The sequence below is a fragment of the Chiloscyllium punctatum genome, chromosome 9 (genome assembly GCF_047496795.1).
Source record: "Chiloscyllium punctatum isolate Juve2018m chromosome 9, sChiPun1.3, whole genome shotgun sequence".
Classification (NCBI taxonomy): Eukaryota; Metazoa; Chordata; class Chondrichthyes; order Orectolobiformes; family Hemiscylliidae; genus Chiloscyllium; species Chiloscyllium punctatum.
The window spans coordinates 39,120,815-39,139,914 of NC_092747.1; the positions used below are offsets into that span (position 1 = coordinate 39,120,815).

The window sequence follows — 19,100 nt, forward strand, 5'->3', positions numbered from 1 at the left end:
AGCACAGGATGCTATCTAAATTATTGTGATACTCTGTGTTTCATGCTTCCATTTTGCAAAAGGCATAGTGTTAATCCAAGTTTTCGGCAGCAAAAACAGGGACATAAGGTCAGGTCAGGTCAGATGTGATGATGGAAGCTGATTCAAACCCTTGTCAGTGGTTTTGTTTAATAATAAATATTAACTCACTATATTCACAGGATATGGTAAAAAAAAGGACATCTCTGGAGCTTTCCAGACTCAGGCCCTTGTTCCATGTGATTTAATGTCCTTGTGACGTAACTCCTTATGCACATGCTCAGTGGTAATTATTAGATTAAAGGTGTTTACCGGCACAGCATATTCTCTCCAGGTTTATAAATTATTCCAAACCTGGTATCGGTGTCAAGATCATCACCAGACAGAAATTCGTTCCTGTCACATGTCTGGCCCCTTGGCAATTCCTTCAAAGCTGCTTCTCCCCTTATCTGGACAGCTTTGAACATTAGGATCCACCATGGAGAGTTTCTTATGTGTGTATTTTTGTTATTTATAGCTAATAATAGTCACAAAGCTACTCCCAACATTGCAATAACTTTATGAAAGGCAATTCACTGGGAACGGGCTGATTGGTTCACAAGATTAGTCCAGGGTTGGAAAGCTTGTCCTAGGATGAGTGGCTGAGTAAATTGGGTAACATTCTTAAAGGTTCAAAAGACCGAGAGTTAATCGGTAATTGAAACCTTCAAGATTATGAAGAGGCTGAACAGAATAGAGACTGAAAGGTTGTTTTTCTTGACAGGGGAATCTGGAATAAAGAAGCACAGTTTCAGGGTAAGAGGCTTAGGAATGTGATTGGGGGAATTTTTTTTTTCAAAGAGTCATGAATCTACCCTTAAAGGTTATGGATGCTCCTTCGCTGAGTATACTCAAGACTGAGAAAAATAGATTTTCTTAACTTTTCTCAGAGAATCAAGGGATACAAGGGGGAAAGATTGAGTAAGGCTGAGGTAGAGGATGAAACATAATTATATTGAGTGGGAGGGCAGCCTTGAGAGGCCAAATCATCTATTCAAGCTATTATTTCTGTGCCCACCCTATTCAACATCAGTTTTCATCAGAGCATACACCTTTGATGACCGTTGAATGGACAAAATAAATATACTTTGTGCCCAGGATTCCTGTTAATGCCCTCTCTGTCAATATCACTGTCCAGGAAAGGCCCAGTTCAGAAACCTGGATTCAAAATGTTCACTATGGAGCCACATACACAATGTTGGAAAGATTCCAGACATGGAACACCTTCCTCGAAAGAAACAATTTCAAATGACCAGATTTTCATTCCAAGAAAAACACACATCATGTATATAGCCCCACATTAAAGAAAATCAATCCCTTAACAAACTCTTGGAGCTATCAGTTAAACTATAAATAATCAGGTCCCCACTGTGATACTGGAGGATTATAGAAACGGTCAAGCAACGACAATATTGTAATGACAGCCGAAGGCTTATATCAACAAATAGCTATTGAAATTGCCAATGCTGTGTTTTTCCTTCAAATTTAAATTACAGCTGGCTTTTATTTTCTAAATTTAAAGAATAGAGGTTTTAAATTAGTTTACAGCTTGATTGCTGCACATTCATGCCTGATCTTACAAATCGTAATTTACACACTGTAGGAAGCAGACCTCTCTCCAACAAATATAGCTTCTATTTAAACTCTGCGCGGAAATCAAATCCCCCTGCTGGATTAGATCTGTGCATCACTTCCTATCCCTTTCCCTCGCCCATTCAGCAAAAATAGAATCTATCAAAAATAAGAACAGATCCAGAGTCCTGGTTTCTTTTTGCTAGGCCTCGGTCTTAAAATATTCTCTGGGATGATCACTTGAGATCATATTATAGCCTGGGACTTAAACTTGACTTGAGAAAGCCTCATCACATTTGATCTATTCTTTTGTAAATCTTCACCCTCATAATGTAAGGGGTATCCCTCCCTTTGAATATGTATCTATATGGCCAAAGTATCTGATTTAATAATTTTCCTAGGAAATATATTGAAAATGATTTTTATTTGAAACTGCACTGAATAGAAAAAAAACTTTTAATTTGTGCTTGAGGTACCAATCATGTTCAAATGATACAGTTGGTATAGGATCAAGGCAGCCTCATTGTCTCAGCCATGTGAAGAAATTATCATTTTCTTTTTGCTAGAATAATGGACTATGGCAAAACGCTTTATTTTCCAGTTCAAACAAAAAGGAATTTTGCTTCAACAAATCAGGTAATTAATTTATCCTTCAACATGGATAGAAAATTCTAAATATTTTCAAAAATAGATTTTCATAAAATCATATTTCACAGTGAATATATTTAATTTCCTTTGTGTCGTATGTAGCCCCACGCATATGCAACATAAGTGCAAAAGACAGATTGCATCCATGGTGATTACCTAATCACTAAATACATTTACACTGTGATATATATCTTCTCTACCTGCTCCAAAATTTCAAACACATTTCATAGTAAGAATGCAACTCAGAATAGACACTTCCAAGAGAGCTGATTAGATTTGAATCATTTTCATTTTAAAAACAACACATTCTTCCTCAATACAGCAAAGATATTTTTGTTTTGAAATTTACGTCACTTCCTTACTCTAAGAATAAATCTCCTGTGATTTCAACAGAGAAGGCAATTCAGCGTGAGGAAAAAGAAGAGGTCAGCTCTGCCCTCTTCCCTTCCTGGGAACTTCTAATTGAATGCTGAGCAATCCCTTGGGAGGATGCTTCAAGGTAACAAAAAGATGCAGGGTGCCTATGTGCATGAGTAGATGTATACATGTATGTGTGGCTGTGGGGGGTGTGGGCGACATCTGCTGTTGGGGTGGGGGTGGGGTAAGTGTTGGGGCTGCTGGAAGGGAATCGTCAGCTACCGCAGTGGAGTACGATGTATTTATAGAAGGCAAGCCTTACAAATATTTCATTAAAATTCTACAACTAGACAAAACAGCAGAAGACAATGTTCTTTTTCTATATCTTGTTTGCTTATCACTCATCAGTTGCTGTCTCTGCAAATTGGACGTTTCTTTCACTACCTGTTATTCTGGCCCCCTCATTTATTCCATAACTTTGGCCGTCAGCCAGGTGTCTAAAATAAATTTGAATATTTCTTAATCTGCACAATTTTAACATTTGCTATTCCACAGGAAAGACACATTGAAGAGTGGGCACAAATTATAGACTGTACTACATCCAGGAATACTGTTTGCTTGCTGCCATACATTGTACATTTGTAGCACAGCCAGAAGCAGTAAGCAGTTGGTCTTGATGCTTGAAGTTTGAAATCAACTGCAGCTGCAATGTTTATGTTAACGATCAAACTGTTAAAAAGATTAACATCGGGTAGATTTTTTTTTGACTGATCTCTTCAATTTAAAACAATTGTTTGAATGTCTAGTCCCGATGATGCCCATTAAAATATTGCCTGAGAAAACTGAATGACCCCAACACAGATTTATCAAACGGCGTAATCAATATTTTAGCTAGTTTTATAATATGACTTCCAGACGGGCTGTGATGGAGCAAGTTGAATCAAGATACTCCCAGCTACAACAAACAGCTCTACAGCCAACTTTGCAACAGTTTGGACGTCAATTTGCTCGAGCCACAGGTTGGTTAAGTTCCAGATTTATCTATAAAGATAAGTGACACTGGTTTGGACAATTCATCCATCAATCAGGAAGATGTACAGTGGTCTCGATTTCAATGAATTGTACAGGTAATGATCTCAAAACTGGCAATGCAACCACTCCAGTTTAAAACAGATCTATTGTCATGTATCTAAAGCGATTACCTGTTTTAGGTATTATACAAATCTTTTAAATTAGTAAAATTTTGATGATAGGTTGCATATGTTTAGCTTCACTCTAGAGGACTGGGAGTCGATCTGATCAAGGAACTTAAAAGGTAGATGAAGAGAAAGGATATCAGCAAGCACAGGAGTCATGAACAAGGGTTTATGGGATCATATTGTACAGAAAAGGCCCTTCAGCCCATCAAGTTTGCACTGTCAATATATATTACTACCTACACTAGTCGAATTTTCCCACACTTGGCCCATAGCCTTGAATGTTATGACACTACAAGTTCTCATCCAAGTACATTTTAAAGGTTTCCCACCACAGCTACCCTCACAGATTCCAGATCCCATCACCCTTTGGATCAAAATGGGTTTTTCCTCAAATTCCCTCTAATCCTCTTGTTTTGCACTTCTGACCCTTCAACTAAGGGGAATGACTGCTTTCTACTCACCCTGCTCATGCCTCACATAACCTTTTCTGCACTAAAGAAAAAATCTGAAATCATTCAGCCTCTCCTCATAGCTGAATACTGTGGCAATACTCTCCTTTGCACCCCCTCCAGTTATAACCGCAAAATAGATCTCGATAACTCAGAAGGAAGATCAGGAAACATTAATTCTTTTACAAAAAGGTGGTAAAAATCTTCCCAAAAGATTATGGATGCAAGAATAATTGGAGCTCTCAAGACTGAGCTAGGTACAAATCTATTCACTTGATGTATCATGGAATGTTGGTGAACGGAATTGAGATACAGGTCAGCCAAGATGTAACTGAATAGCAATCTGTGCTTATCAAAAACACTCCAATGTTTTGTAGATTTTGATTCTATCTATCAAAAGCACAAAAGTAACAATTCTGCATTGTACAATACCTGCAAACATCACTTGCATTATGTACGTTTTCCAAACTGTAGACTACAAGGCAATAACTTTTTTAAAAAATGGTACTAATTTTTCAGCATGAAAGCACACAATAAATCAACTGGTGAAGCATCAATGATAAATTACCTCACTCAGTGGGAACCGTTCAAACTGCACACACTCAGTATAAACCAGAGCAATGGCACTAATCTGTTTCATGTCACCATAGCAACGTACATGAATAGCAAGCACATTTTAACTGCAGCCCAGCACAACAACCATGCATCAGCCCGTGTCCATGAGCTCTGTCAATAGTCAGAGGTACACCGTCCTTGGCATGCTCAAGGGAAAACCTTTGCAGGTTCCACTGTACTAGAGAGGCAAAGAAAGTAATGCTGTCTTGTGGAATCTGACCTCCAGCTCCCTTCACCACTTCTTGTCAAGGCTATCAGAGTAGTGAGCTTTGACACGAATGGCTCATCCCAAGGTGCTGTAGAAAATCAATTAATCTCCAGTTTACAGATATATTAAGCAAATGACTAGACACAATTCACCAAGGCAAACACTTTCATTTCTTTCTTCACCGAAATAAGATTTGGCAGTTTGTTCCCCAAAATCACTTGAGCCTTATACAATCTTATTCTCCTCGTGAACAAAACTCCTTTTAACTTGCTATTAGCTTATTCTAGCCCCATATCCAGCACAGTTAACCATAGAATCCCTACAGTGTAGAAGCAGGCCATTCAGCCCATCAAATTTACAACAACCCTCCAAATATCATCCCACCCAGACTCAACCCACATTTCCCATGGTTAACCCATCCAAGACTGCACATCCCTTGATGCTACAGGGCAATTTGGCATGGCGAATCCACCTAGCCTGCACATCTTTGGAGTGTGCAAGGAAACCAGAGCACCTGGAGAAAATCCACACAAACATGGAGAGAACGTGCAAACTCCACACAGACAGTCGCCCGAGGCTAGAATCAAACCTGGGTCCCAGGCGCTATGAGACAGCAGTGCTAACCACTGAGCCACAATGCCACTGCAAGTTAATTATGTCATAATTTAATGTGTGTATACTTGTTGCTTCAAGTCTTTGTCTTTGCCACAGCAAACCTTACAGAGTCCCAGACACCACCATCACCATCCCTGGGTATATTCTGTCCTACCGGAAGGACAGACCCAGCAGAGGTGGCAGGACAGTGGTATACAGTCAGGAGGGAATTGCCCTAGGAGTCTTCAACATTGACTCTGGACCTCATGAAGTCTTGTGGCTTCAGGTTAAACATGAACAAGGAAACCTCCTGTTGATAACCATGTGACATTATCCCTCAGCTGATGAATCAATCCTCCATGCTAAACCACAATTGGAGGAAGCACTGAAGTTCGCAAGGGCGTCCACGTGGGGGATTTCAATGTCCATCACCGAGTGTGGCTCGGCAGCAGCACTTTGATTGATCTGGTCAGGTCCTAAAGGACACAGCTGCTAGACTATGTCTGTGGCAGGTCCAATTAGAGAGAAAATATAGAAGAAGAATCTCTACAGCAAAGAAACAGGCCCTTTAGCCCAACAAGTCCACACCAAATCCCCGAAGAGTATCCCACGCAGACCCATTCCCCTACATTTACCCCTGACTTATGCACCTAACCTATACATCCCTGAACACTATGGGCAATTTAGCATGGCCAATCCACCTGACCTGCACACCTTTGGATTGAGAGAGGAAACTGGAGCACCCGGAGGAAACCCATGCAGACACGGGGAGAATGTGCAAACTTCACACAGTCTCCCAATGCTGGAATTGAACATAGGTCTCTGGTGCTGTGAGGCAACAGTGCTAACCACTGAGTCACTGTGCTGCCATCATACTTGACCTCATCCTTACCAATCTGCTGGTTGCAAATGTATCAATCTGTGACAGTATCGGTAATAGCAACCACCACACAGTCCTTGTGGAGATGAAGGCCGGTCTTTACATTGAGAATAATGCCAATCATGTTGTGTGGTGCCACCACAATGCTGAATGGGCCAGACTTCAAACAGAGCTAACAACTCAAGACTGGGCATCCATGAGGCACTGTGGGCCATCAACAGCAGCAGAATTGTATTTCAGCACAATTTGTAATCTCATGCTATATGCCCCACTCAACCATTACCATCAAGCCAAGGAATCAACCCTGGTTCAATACAGAGTGCAGGAAAGGCATGCCAAGGGCAGAACAATGCATACCTGAAGATGAGGTGTCAACCTGGTGAAGACACCAAACAGGACTACTTGAATGCCAAACAGCATAAGCAGCAAGTGATAGACAGAGCTAATTGATCCCACAACCAACAGATCAGATCCAAGCTCTTCAGTCCTGGCCCATCCTGTCAGGAATGGCGATGGCCAATTAAATAACTTACTGCAACAATCTTCAGGCTGAAGTGCCGAGTGAATGATCTATCTTGACCTTCTCCAGTGGTCTCCAGCATCACGGATGCCAGTAGTAGCCAATTTAATTTGCTCCATGTGATATCATGAAACAGTTGGAGACATTGGATACCGCTAGGGTTATGGGCCTTGTCAACATTCCAGCAATAGTAGCAAAGATTTGTCCTTCAGAACTTCTGGCTCCCCTAGCCAAGCTCGCCAGTACAGGTATAATACTGACAGTTACCCAACAATGTGGAAAACTGCTCAGGTATGTCCTGTACATAAAAAGTAGGACAAATCCAACTTGGCCAATCCCAGCCCCATCAGTCTATTCTGATCAGTAAAATGATGGAAGGTGTCATCAGCAAAGCTCAGCACCTGCTCAGCAATGACCTGATCCACTTCACATAGCAATTATTCTATGATCTGGGTAAACAACATGATAATTACAAGTTTCATGCCACATGGCCTGAGATCTGATCTCAGACTCTGTAAATTCAATGCATCTTTATTGCCAGTAGTCTTTGCCTGTTAATCTGTAAATTGCATTTATAATCAGATTGTATTTCTCCGAACCGCAAAGCATTCATTTCCCACTAAAGGTTCTAAATTGTTTATTGGGTATTATAGATTCAGATGTACACATGGCAACTAAAAGAAGTGCAAGAATTGTTTTATTTACATTTACTGCAGTCTCTTTCATAAATTAAATGATTTTAAAAATTGCTATGTAAAATCCTGGAACAAATAAATGATATACTCCAAAACATAACCAGGCAACAGAGTAGTAAAACTTCTCTGCATTGTTTGATGGTCTGAAATGAAGGAAATATTGATGAAGGTGAATGTGTGAATGATTTACTGCATACATAAATGAGTACTGTTTCTCAGCTCTACTATTGGACAATAGTAAATATTTCATGTCCACAGCATAAGAAGGAACGGACTTTTTAAAAAATAAATACCGTATATACTAGAGTAATAATCAAAATGTTTACTACTTTTTAAGGTTAAATTTATGGGGTCAACAATTATATGGATGCTACTTTTGAGGGGTTGAAATTCATGCCTGTCAAAATCATACTGTATCATTAGCAGAAGCTTAACTGATCTCTGAACGAATAAAGAGAAATAAACAATGAATTATGGTAATTCTGAAAACCTGGAGGGGATCACAACAGCCAGCGGACTGGAAGACCCGGGAGCAGAGCGGAACAACCGGCAGACTGGAATTCTGGAGCGGGACGTGACAGCCAGCACACTGACTCATAAACCAGTGATGATCTATTATCTGTGAAGAACTAAGGTCAACTTTTACATGAGATATGTGGAAAATTCCAGGTTGTTTGGCCAAAAGTAGGGGTCTGCATTTCCATGAGATTGACTATGACTCGAGTATATACTGTAATAAGTGGATTTATTTGTTGTTAGTCAGTTCATGAATATCACTGTAATAATAGTGTTTAATACATGGCATTTCTGCTGCTACATAAAGCACTGTGATCCGTTCCAATCTTCTTCTACTAAGGACAACATGGAGTCTCATCAACCCAAATGCCATGCAATTACCATCAGCTTTCTTAAAAAACCTAAATATATCAATACTTACTAGTCACTGTAGATGAATAATAAAATCATTCTCTTCTATTGGCCTCAATGCTAGGTGAAAACTATTATGAATATGATAAAAGTTGGACCATTGATTTTCAATATTAACTATTGATAAGATTTTAATATCTTGAACTATCATGGACAGAAGTGGTTTCAAAAATGAGAAAACTCTGGTGTAAAACTGTCCGTAGTTAACACAGGCTGAGGCAAGCTTCATGAAACCATGAATTCATAATCACAGAATCGTTCTGGTGTAGAAACAGACCACCCAGCCCATCGTGCCTGCTCTTCAAAGAGGAATCATTATTTAGCACCAATCCCCTGCTTTGTCATCATACCTTGCAAACCATTTCTATCTAAATAATCATCCAACGCCCTCTTCAATGTCTCAATTGAACCGACCTCCACCACACTTACAGGTTTTGCATTCCATACCCTAACTACTCGCTGTGTGAAAAAGCTTTGCTCCTTTTGCACATCACTATAAATCTATGCTGTCTCATTCTTGTTTTTTTTAAATGAGTGGGAACAGCTTCTCCCTATCTACTCTACCCAGCCCATTCATAATTTAGAAAACATTTATCCACTCTTGGCTCAGCCTAATTCTATCTAAGAACACCAACTTATTTAATCTATTCTCATAACTGAAGTTTCTCAGCCCTTGAATCATTGTTGTAGATCACTTCTGCCCTTTCTCCAATGTATTCCCAACTTTCCTATAATGTGGCACTTATGACTGTATACATTACTTCAACCATGATCTAACATTTCTTGTATCTGTACATGTTCAGCATCACATTCTTGCTCTTGTATTCTGTGCCCCTATTAATAGTCAAGCACATTGTATGGTTTATTAATTGCTCTGCTCAACTGTCATGTCACCTTCAATGATCTGTGAGCATATACACCCAGGTACCTCTGCTCCTGTACCCTTTAGAATTGTACTCCCTATTTCATACTATCTTTTGATCTTCTTCCTACTAAAGTACACCACCTCACACTTCTCTGCCTTGGACCTTATCTGCTACCACTACATAAACTTGTCTATGTCCTTTTGGAGTGCCATACTATTGTCCTCACAGTTTACAATTCTTCCAAGTTTCATATCAACTTCGAACTTTTAAAATGTCTCTTACACATTAAGATCCAGATCTATCAGGAAAAGTAAGGGTCCCAATACCACCCCCTATGGAACTCCACTATACTATGAAAAATATTCATTGTCCATTGCTCTCTATTTTCTCAGTCAATTTTATACCAATGTTGCTACTGCCTCTTTTATATTATGACCTATAACATTATTCATCAAAACAAAATGGAAACCAGTCTGTACTGAAATTAATATTTTTTTCATAATAGATGGAAAGCATTTGGGCATAAGGAAACCTGTAGTTCATGTCTGATTTACACCTTCAGGGGAGGTACATCTGTTTTAAAACAAGTCAACAACAATTATCCAGCCTTGGGACAATAAATCTAGTCACAGGCATACATGCATGAAACTATTTCGAACAACTGCTTTAGAGAGCTAAGGAAATAGATCGATGACAGGAAGTAGAGAAAGCTTTCTCTCTCTTCTCTATCAAGAAGGATAAAGCAACCAATTACAAAACAAATTGGAGAAACATCTGAACACAAAAGAATTCTAGGAGATCTAGAATATTCACTGCAACCATTGATCCAAAATGTCCCGAACTGACCATATTCTCAGGTTCAAACCTAATACTTCAAGAACACAATAAATTATGCTGCATATTCTTTTGTCTTCCTCTTTGTAATGAACTTTCTCCCCTTTTTAACTTTTACTTGCATATGTATGTATGTATTTGATGTTACATCATTATTGTTTTTTTCAGGGCTAGCAAATAATAATATTGCTTTCCCTTTCAATCAAGAACATCTTGCAGTTGGCTTCTTATTGTTTCTGTTTAACTGGATTGAGGTATATCAGCATACTCTTCTTCTGATGATGAGTGACCAGACTCAAAACATTAGCTTTGCTTTCACTGCCAGATCTGCAGCATTTCTCCAGCAATTTCTGCTTTTGTTCCAACACGCGTGTTACTGAAAGCAACATGTCCAGGAGTATATCTGAGTTTGTTTTCCCATGCTGATTTGGCTCCAAGTCAGTATTCCCTTCAGTTTTTATTTGAGCAAGTAAGTCACTTTCCAAACAAGTTAACTGCCATAAGAAGCACTGTCCTCAATCATCAGGTTGATCAGGTTGTTTCAAAAAGCAGGAACAATGTATGTTGGTCGTGATACAGCTCAGTTGGCGAGATGGCCAGTTTGTAGTGCAGAATAAATGTCAACTATGCCGGTTTAATCCCTGCACTGGCTGAAGTTACTGTGAAGGGCTCTCCTCAACTTCTCCCCTTGCCTGAAGTGTGTGAACATCAGGTTAAATCATCACCAGTTCCCTCTCCTTAATGATGAAACAGCCCTACAGTCTGCCAGGGCTATGGTGACTTTACATTTGACCTGTTGCAGCATCTAACTATTTCTTCAATGATTCCAAGATTTTTGTCAATTGTTCTGTGCCCAGACAGCAATTTGTAGTGTTGGCAACTCACCGTTTAGAGACATCAGTCCCACAGGCAAAGTTTACTGGTTTGAACCTTTGTTCTGATGTCCAATTCCTACCATTTGTTTAAAAGTAATATACTGGATTAATCCTTTCTACACCAATTAATATTTTAAATGATTTTTAAGATCACTTCAGATTACTTCTGTATATTTGAAATCTTTCCAGTCTTTCGGAGCAACTCAGTCAATAGTACTAGGGGACATCGATTATTTCAGAGAAATCTTTCTGATATGTAATCTAGGATTCCTGATGGTATTACGGATTGGCACATAAGAGCCTTCCTAGCAGTGCACATTAAGGTACTGGATAATGTATTAGTATCACACACTAGCCATGCACCAATAAAAATAAATCCTTTCCTCTTAATATAATTGAGCAGAGTGGGGGAGAGGAGGTCACTGTTGGAGCCACATGTGTGCTATTAGTTGGTCCTTGGAGCTGGGGTCCTTGCTGAACTATAACATTGCGTTACTTGTTCTTTGTTTCTCGTAGAAACAAATGAATCAAGAGCCCTGCACAAACGCAGCATAAATGACTTTTTCTCACAACACCATGCTGCAGCCTGACTATTGTCACAACAATCATCTGCAGTTAGCAGGAACAATCCAGTGTCGAAATAATTCAAGGCATTTTGACTGCTGCACATTATGCTGGGAGTGGGCTCTGGGTCATCAGTGAACAGATGGTGCACCTCCCTATAAATCTACAGAGAAAAGAGCAAACCTCTGCATAATTGACAGACTGAGAAATCTATACAAGACCTCAGTGGTCTGAAAATCCTGTGGAGTGGGTATCAACGTGTTGGAAATATTTTCAGTGAGAATTCACTTTAAGCTGCTCCAATATGGCTCTTTGATGTCTTCATTATCTTTTCAAAACACGAGAAGAGAGAGAAACCCATGGGGAGCTCGGTCTTCTTGGTCCAATTTGTAAGTACTCCCAAAGGGTAAAACTTATCAGTGAATCTCCTTGGGGTAGAAGTGAGAAAGCTGGCATGTTTTATGCAGATAGAGGTAGGAAGGATGCAAATCTGATAGGGTCAAGTGAGCAATCCTTTGTTGCTGTCTGTAGTTTCAATCTGCTTAAAGCTCCTGTGCTCAGCAGGAGTGCCAGAAATATTGTCTGCAGGCCCTGTGAAACAGTGACACAAAAATGTTACTGCACTACAGAAATTATTGCCAAATGAACATCAGGGCAGTGAGAGGCTAGCATAGAGTTGGGAGCGACACGTGGTGACACATTTGGACATGTCTAAGATGCAATCATGCCAAGAATAAGGGCGAGTTTACTTTTAACTCATTGAAATGGGTCACAGATACTTTTTTATTAGCTCATGGGATTTGGACATCGCTTGTTATGCAGCATTTATTGCCCATTCTTAATTGTTCTGGAGAAGGTGGTGGTAAGCTGCTTTCTTGAACTGCTGCAACTGTTGGAGTACAGTGGAGTTTGGAAGCGTGTTCCAGAATTATGATTCAGTGAGAATGAAGAAACAAGGATATAATTGTAAGTCAGGATGGTGTTTGACTTGGAAGAAAACGTGCAGATAGGTTGCATTCCCACATATCTGCTACCCTTGTACTTCAAGATGGGAGTAGTCACGGGTTTGAAAGGTACTGTCATGGGAGTGTTGGGAGTTATTTCTGTGTATTTTGTAGGTAGTACACACTGTTGCCACTGTGGTGAAGGGAGTGAATGTTGAAGGTAGTGGAAGTTATGCCAATCCAGCAGGCTGCTTTCTCCAGGATTGCATCAAGCTTCTTGTGTTGTTGGAGTTAGATTAGATTAGATTACTTACAGTGTGGAAACAGGCCCTTCGGCCCAACAAGTCCACACCGACCCCCCGAAGTGCAACCCACCCAGACCCATTCCCCTACTTTTACCCCTTCACCTAACACTATGTGCAATTTAGCATGGCCAATTCACCTAACCTGCACATTTTTGTACTGTGGGAGGAAACTGGATCACCTGGAGGAAACCCACACAGACATGGGGAGAATGTGAATTCCACATAGAGAATCGCCCGAGGTGGGAATTGAACCCAGGTCTCTGGCACTGTGAGGCAGCAGTGCTAACCATTGTGCCACCGTGCTGCCCACCGTATACACAATTTTCAGTGTGACATGATGACCATCTGTGAACAATTGTGGTCCACACATAATCAGGGACAGGGCAGAAAGACAGAATGAAGGGCTTTCCTGATGAAGGGCTTTTGCCCGAAACATCAATTTTCCTGCTCCTTGGATGCTGCCTGACCTGCTGTGCTTTTCCAGCACCACTCTAGTCTTGACAGAAAGACAGAATGGCCCAACTGATTAAATGTTTCCATCAGCAAACCCTCCACAGGGAAAGGCATAAAAATCTAACATAAAAATAATTTCTGTTTGAACCATATAGAATTATTCCTACTAACACATAGAACATGGACAGCATTCCTTCCATTTTACGTGTTCTCTGAATCTTTTGCTGGAATGCCATTCATAAGCTTGTGATCGGCATCCTATATTGAGAACTGCTGAGTTCTGAATAATTACTTATTTTATCCAGAGAGTACTTTGAATGCATATTGCGGTTTGCAAAACAAAATTCAACACTTTTTTTTGCAGTATCTCAAAGTCACAAGAGTTGGCTACCTGCAGCATTAAAAAACAAGCATTCCAAACATAAAATTTACACTGCTTTTAACTGCAAGTTTGGAAGGGAATGCAAGGAAAGGATTTGTGGTCCATTAACCTTGAACAGATGATTGCCTGCCAAATTTAAAATCAAGATCTTTTAAAAATTCCTTAACATTTATCTCAGTTACAACTTTCACAGTGGGAAGGCAGCTGAGGAGTGGAGCAAAGGCCTAACATTGGAACCTGAATTAGTCCCATCAAAAGGAAGGAGGGGATTGCATTGTGGGAGTTTCCATTGCAGAGGAGTGAAGCATTGTGGGGGGGCCAAGCTTGAATTTACAAACTAAAATAAATAAGCTTTTTACATCATTAATCATTAGAAATGAACTTCTCTCTTAGCGTACACTTTGCTGTCTTGCCTCCTCTTTCTTATTCTATTCTTTAAGCAAGTCAACAGGAGGTGTCTTCACATTTTCTGTTAACCCATTTATGATGTCTTTTCAGGGGTGCATGAGGACGTCTCAGGATCACTCCACCTCAAGAACTTGTCTCTTCCCAATGTGCAATGCTAATCATGTGCTCATCATTTTTCATCAGCAACATGTGGGGAAATGGCAAATGAGTGACAATTTTGAACCAAAGTAAGTTGGAGCAGTTACATGCCACAAAATCCACCTTTATGGGATCCTTGTCTAATAACCGGAACCATCAGTGTTTTTCTGTTTTGTTTTGTTCTGGTGCACATGTATCATTGCACCCCTTAAAATCATTCAGACATCTTTTGGTTTTCTCTTGGCAAAGGTGGTGAGTAAATTGTAACGCAAAGTCCCATCTAGTTGTTTAATTTTATAGAAAAATATAAAACACATTTGTAAAGATGGCATCCTAACTCTCACAGTGACCAAAATCAACTCAAAATCAAAGTTATGTTTAGACATTGGAAATCTGCGTAAGTCTTTACAGCATTAAAATGCAACTTGTTGAATAGCAATCCTTTAAGATTAATATTGACTCTTTAAATTTAATATTGACCTTTTGGCTCATTCCATAACCCATCAATGTGATTACCTCACTTGTAAGAATCAACATGTAGTGCAGTATGACAGATCAATATTTGCTTTCCTTCCAAGTCATAAGCATGTGCTTACCACCATAAAATACAAAATGGATTGATTTGGAATCTGATACTATAAAATTGTTTACAACACTATCAAATTTTCATGTAAATTCAGTACAAGTTGGAAGATATTCCACAGTTTCTCAGAGTTCTGCATTCACACCAAGGTGTGATTTATATTTCACTCCGAATCATTTTCTGTGTTAGAGAGATGGATATTATTGAAATAACAGGATGTAGCGGAAAGCATGTGACCTTTTCTCCAACAAACTAATGATAGGACTAGTAACTACATGAAAGTTGAGTGTTGTTGTCCATAACTTCTAAGTGTGTGGATTGCTTAGAGTATTATATGGTCCAGAGTGTGCAAGAATAAAGAGAAGAATCTTGTCAAGTTGGATTGTAAGAATTAACTCTACATTACGAGAAAGACAGTCAAGAGGACTTAGTCTTCTTCTTCAGAAGGGACGGAGCTTGAATATTCTCCTTGAACTTGTCCTTCTAGTTATCTCAGCAACTAAAGTGTGATTTGAATTTGTCCTAACCACTTGCTCATTGTGCTATCCTGCAATTTGACTCAATTCAGCTGCCGATGTTTCAAGTGTCTTAGGTAGTAGTGTTCAGTTCTTGCCTCTTTGTTTGCCTTTCTTCCCAAAGTTTCCTGCACTTGGAATGGGAAATCTACTAAGTGTTAATAGCCATGGAAAATATTTCCATCAAACCAGTGGAGTCACAGTTTTCAATCTCTTTGAGGGTCTGCAACAAATTTCTTACTCCAATGTAATTAACCTCAAGAGATTCTACATTTTTGTTGACGTTCTGCCATGAGATTATGGAACCCTGTAAAATCTTCTAGAAGCAGCTATTTCTCAATCAGCTATGTTTCAACTAACTATTCCTTGACTGGTTGCATGTTGACCTTTTGTTATTTAACCACTGTCAGCTATTGAAAAAGATTGAGATCATTGCATGCCTTTCTACTTAGGAGTTAGAATTTCTGGTTGTGAAGAAAATATAGATTCCCTAATACCTTTAATGTCTCCTATGATGGGAGGCTGCCTGCAGCATATTTTTAACATAATGTGCAATGCCCCTGGATTTTGTAGTTGAATTCCTGTCAGCTGTGAGCAGTGTTTTGTCAACCAAGACTCACTTGCCAAAGTATTTGGTCTAGGTCAATAACTTCCACTGGAAATCTTTGAGTTTGGCTTCTACTATTTTATCTCATTTACCTCTTTATGTGGGTACTTTACTCCTCTGTAGTTGTGTGCTGCTTCTACACATTTTCTGAAAATGGCTTATTGTTTTACAACAAAGCAGTTTTAATAACTGGGCACTGTTCACATCTGAGAGGTTTTTTTGCTTGGAGTATTGAAAAGGATATCTAATATCTGATGTCTGGCCTATAACAGAGGAGTATGGGGAGAAGGGCATTGATAGATGTGTAAGGAGGTAGGAGGAAGCTGCAAAAGGTTGCAAGGTTGGCAGGGAAGTTGCTTGTTTCAGGGAAAGGGGAGGTTATAAAGGAGACAGGAAAATTTGAAACCGGTCAACAAATGAATACTTGGCTAATTAGGAGTCAAGAAAACTTCAAATCACTATGATAATGAATTCCTTGCAAATAAATGTCATTCAACTGATTCTGCCTTACAATATCAAAAATAAAGCAGCACACATTAGCAGAGAGGTTGGTCCCAATATTTTCATGGGCCATGCTCCAGGCAGTTATGACAGAATTGTACCTGCTGAAAGCTAGAATGGTGACTCTGTCAGAAATGCAGGGATCTAAGAACAGGCAGTTCTAAGAATAGACAGATCTAAGAACTACCTGCAGGCAACCCACCCACCTACCTTCAGAAAGCCCCTTCTAACACAGAAGTCCTCAAGATTCTCCAGAGAAGCAAGCCAAATTCCATATCTGGATCCTTCATATGTCAGCCATGTGTAGTCTTTAGGAGGCTAATATACTTTCTCTCATTTGGCAAAATTTTGCCAGGTTCCTAAAAGAGTGAGAACTTTTAACCTGCAAGTTGGTGGAAGAGTCCATGCCCTGAGCCCTATCTCTGCAAGTTCCCTTCTAACCAGAAACGTCCATGTAATTTCACAACTTAGTAAACCTGGATCTCAGCATAGTCCCCCTTATTTCCATCATAGTTAAAGCAGACGTCTGCTGAATTAGCTGAGTAATTTCAGTACTACTTTGTGTCTGAAAAATAGGTTAGCAACAAAGAGGCAATTGATTAAATATGCTTAAGTGTTTAATACAGGGAGAGCACTTGGGCCCACTGACTGAGAAGCAACACTTATAAATACAGGGCAAGATGGAATCAGTACCACCATAAAATAATATGGAACGTCAGAAATGATTAGTCTAAAATGTAAATAAATAAAAGATTTAATCATTGAAAATTGTGATGGGGCTGAATGCACTCTTCCTTTTTGTTAAAGATAAGAATGTACCACACAAAAAAACACTGCAGACCATCCGGCCAGCATCCAAACAATTTAACTCCCCTGCACAGTGTATTATGTTCATAGCAATATATTCTGATTATTCTAAATGGAAGTAATTGTATGCTTCTATACAGCAGTTTAAGAACAAATGAAAATTGAATATTATATTGAATTTTACATCATATATTATTGAAGTCTAGGTACATCTACAAGTTATAATAAGCAGTTAAAAATTGTTGCTTTGGATTCATTTATGGATGTGGGTGTCACTGGCTAGGTCAGCATTCACTGCCTATTCCATTGAACTGAGCAGCTTGTTTGGCCAGTTCAGAGTCACATGTAGACCAGATCAGGTAAGGATGGCAGATTTTCTCTGTGAAAGGACATTAGTGGATCTTTGCAATAACTAATTACACAGCCATTAAGCTAGTTCTTAATTCCAGATTGTTTGATTTTATTCACATTTTACCATCTGCTCTGGTGGGATTCAAACCCATGTCCCATAACTGGGATCATTACCAGTTCAATGATATCATTGTTATGCCACTGTCTCCCACTGGAGATACCTTTAGCTCAAGGGCACTGGAATACAAAAGAGAGAGCAAGATAAAACCTTGTATGGAACCTTGGTCAGACCCCATCAGCGGATATTTAGTTTTGGGTACTTCAGCTCAAGCAGTAAATATTAGCTTTGGGCAGGGGACAGCATACTATACAGGCTACAAGAACATTGTTTCTATTTGTTGAAGTATAGAAGATTGAGGGTTGATCTAATTGAGCTGTTAGATATGTAGTTAAAGAGAAGGTACTACTTTTACTGGGGCGATCCAGAACAAGGACGAAGAAATGAAATGGAGTGAGGTCATTTAGAATTAAACCCAAATAGCATTCTTTCACTTAGACAGCAGCAGAACTCATCCCTCATGTGGAAATGCTGGAATAATTGGAGCTTCCAGGACTAACGATTGAATTTTTGTCAGATCAGGATACTAAGAGAAGCAGACCAAAAGCTGTATATAGAGATATAGATCGATCATGATCTAAATAAATCTTGGAGCAGCAAATTTGATAGCAAACTTTATGTTCTAATGTTCCTAAAACTGTAGCATGCATTGAATTTTGTCAGTTGTTCATAACTTTAATAGTCTTTGTGAATTTAAAGTCCAGTGTAATTTAATCATTAATCTGTTTAGCACCGGTACTGTTCTACACTATGAACTTTGGTCATTCTTCTTAGTTCATCAATTTTAACAAAAATATCTGAGGTACCAATTTCTAGCCTTTATAACAATATCATTTTAAATCATTGTATTTGTCTCAACATTTTCAATTTAGCACATATTCCATCCAGTCTCAATGAAACATATACTGGGCAATATTAACTAACAATAAACAGAGAATGGCATAAATCTTACCAAACAGCTATGTAGATGTCCAGTAAATTAATAAAGATGTTACCCTCTTTTCTATTTCATTATTACAAATTTTCTCATTCATTCACCACAAGTGAGCAAATTTAAGAATTTTAAAAATCACAATACCAGGTTATAGTCCAACAGGTTTAATTGGAAGCACATTAGCTTTGCTTCCA

General features: G+C 39.1%; 1 protein-coding gene and 2 long non-coding RNA genes across 8 annotated transcripts in view; 2 read left to right on the plus strand and 1 right to left on the minus strand.

Moving 5' to 3' along the window:
* Positions 1-19,100, minus strand: part of LOC140481308 (microtubule-associated tumor suppressor candidate 2-like) — a 452,512-nt gene that overhangs the window by 305,125 nt on the left and 128,287 nt on the right. The gene's annotated exons all lie outside the window — the stretch shown is intronic.
* Positions 2,690-8,063, plus strand: LOC140480998 (uncharacterized). Its single transcript, XR_011961446.1, has 3 exons — positions 2,690-2,776; positions 3,550-3,653; positions 5,817-8,063. It is a non-coding gene; the product is annotated as an uncharacterized lncRNA (long non-coding RNA).
* The window catches only part of LOC140480999 (uncharacterized), a 30,463-nt gene continuing 25,811 nt past the window's right edge, over positions 14,449-19,100 (plus strand). The window contains exon 1 of the long non-coding RNA XR_011961447.1: positions 14,449-14,579. This is a non-coding gene — a long non-coding RNA (uncharacterized lncRNA). The remainder of the gene's footprint in view (positions 14,580-19,100) is intronic.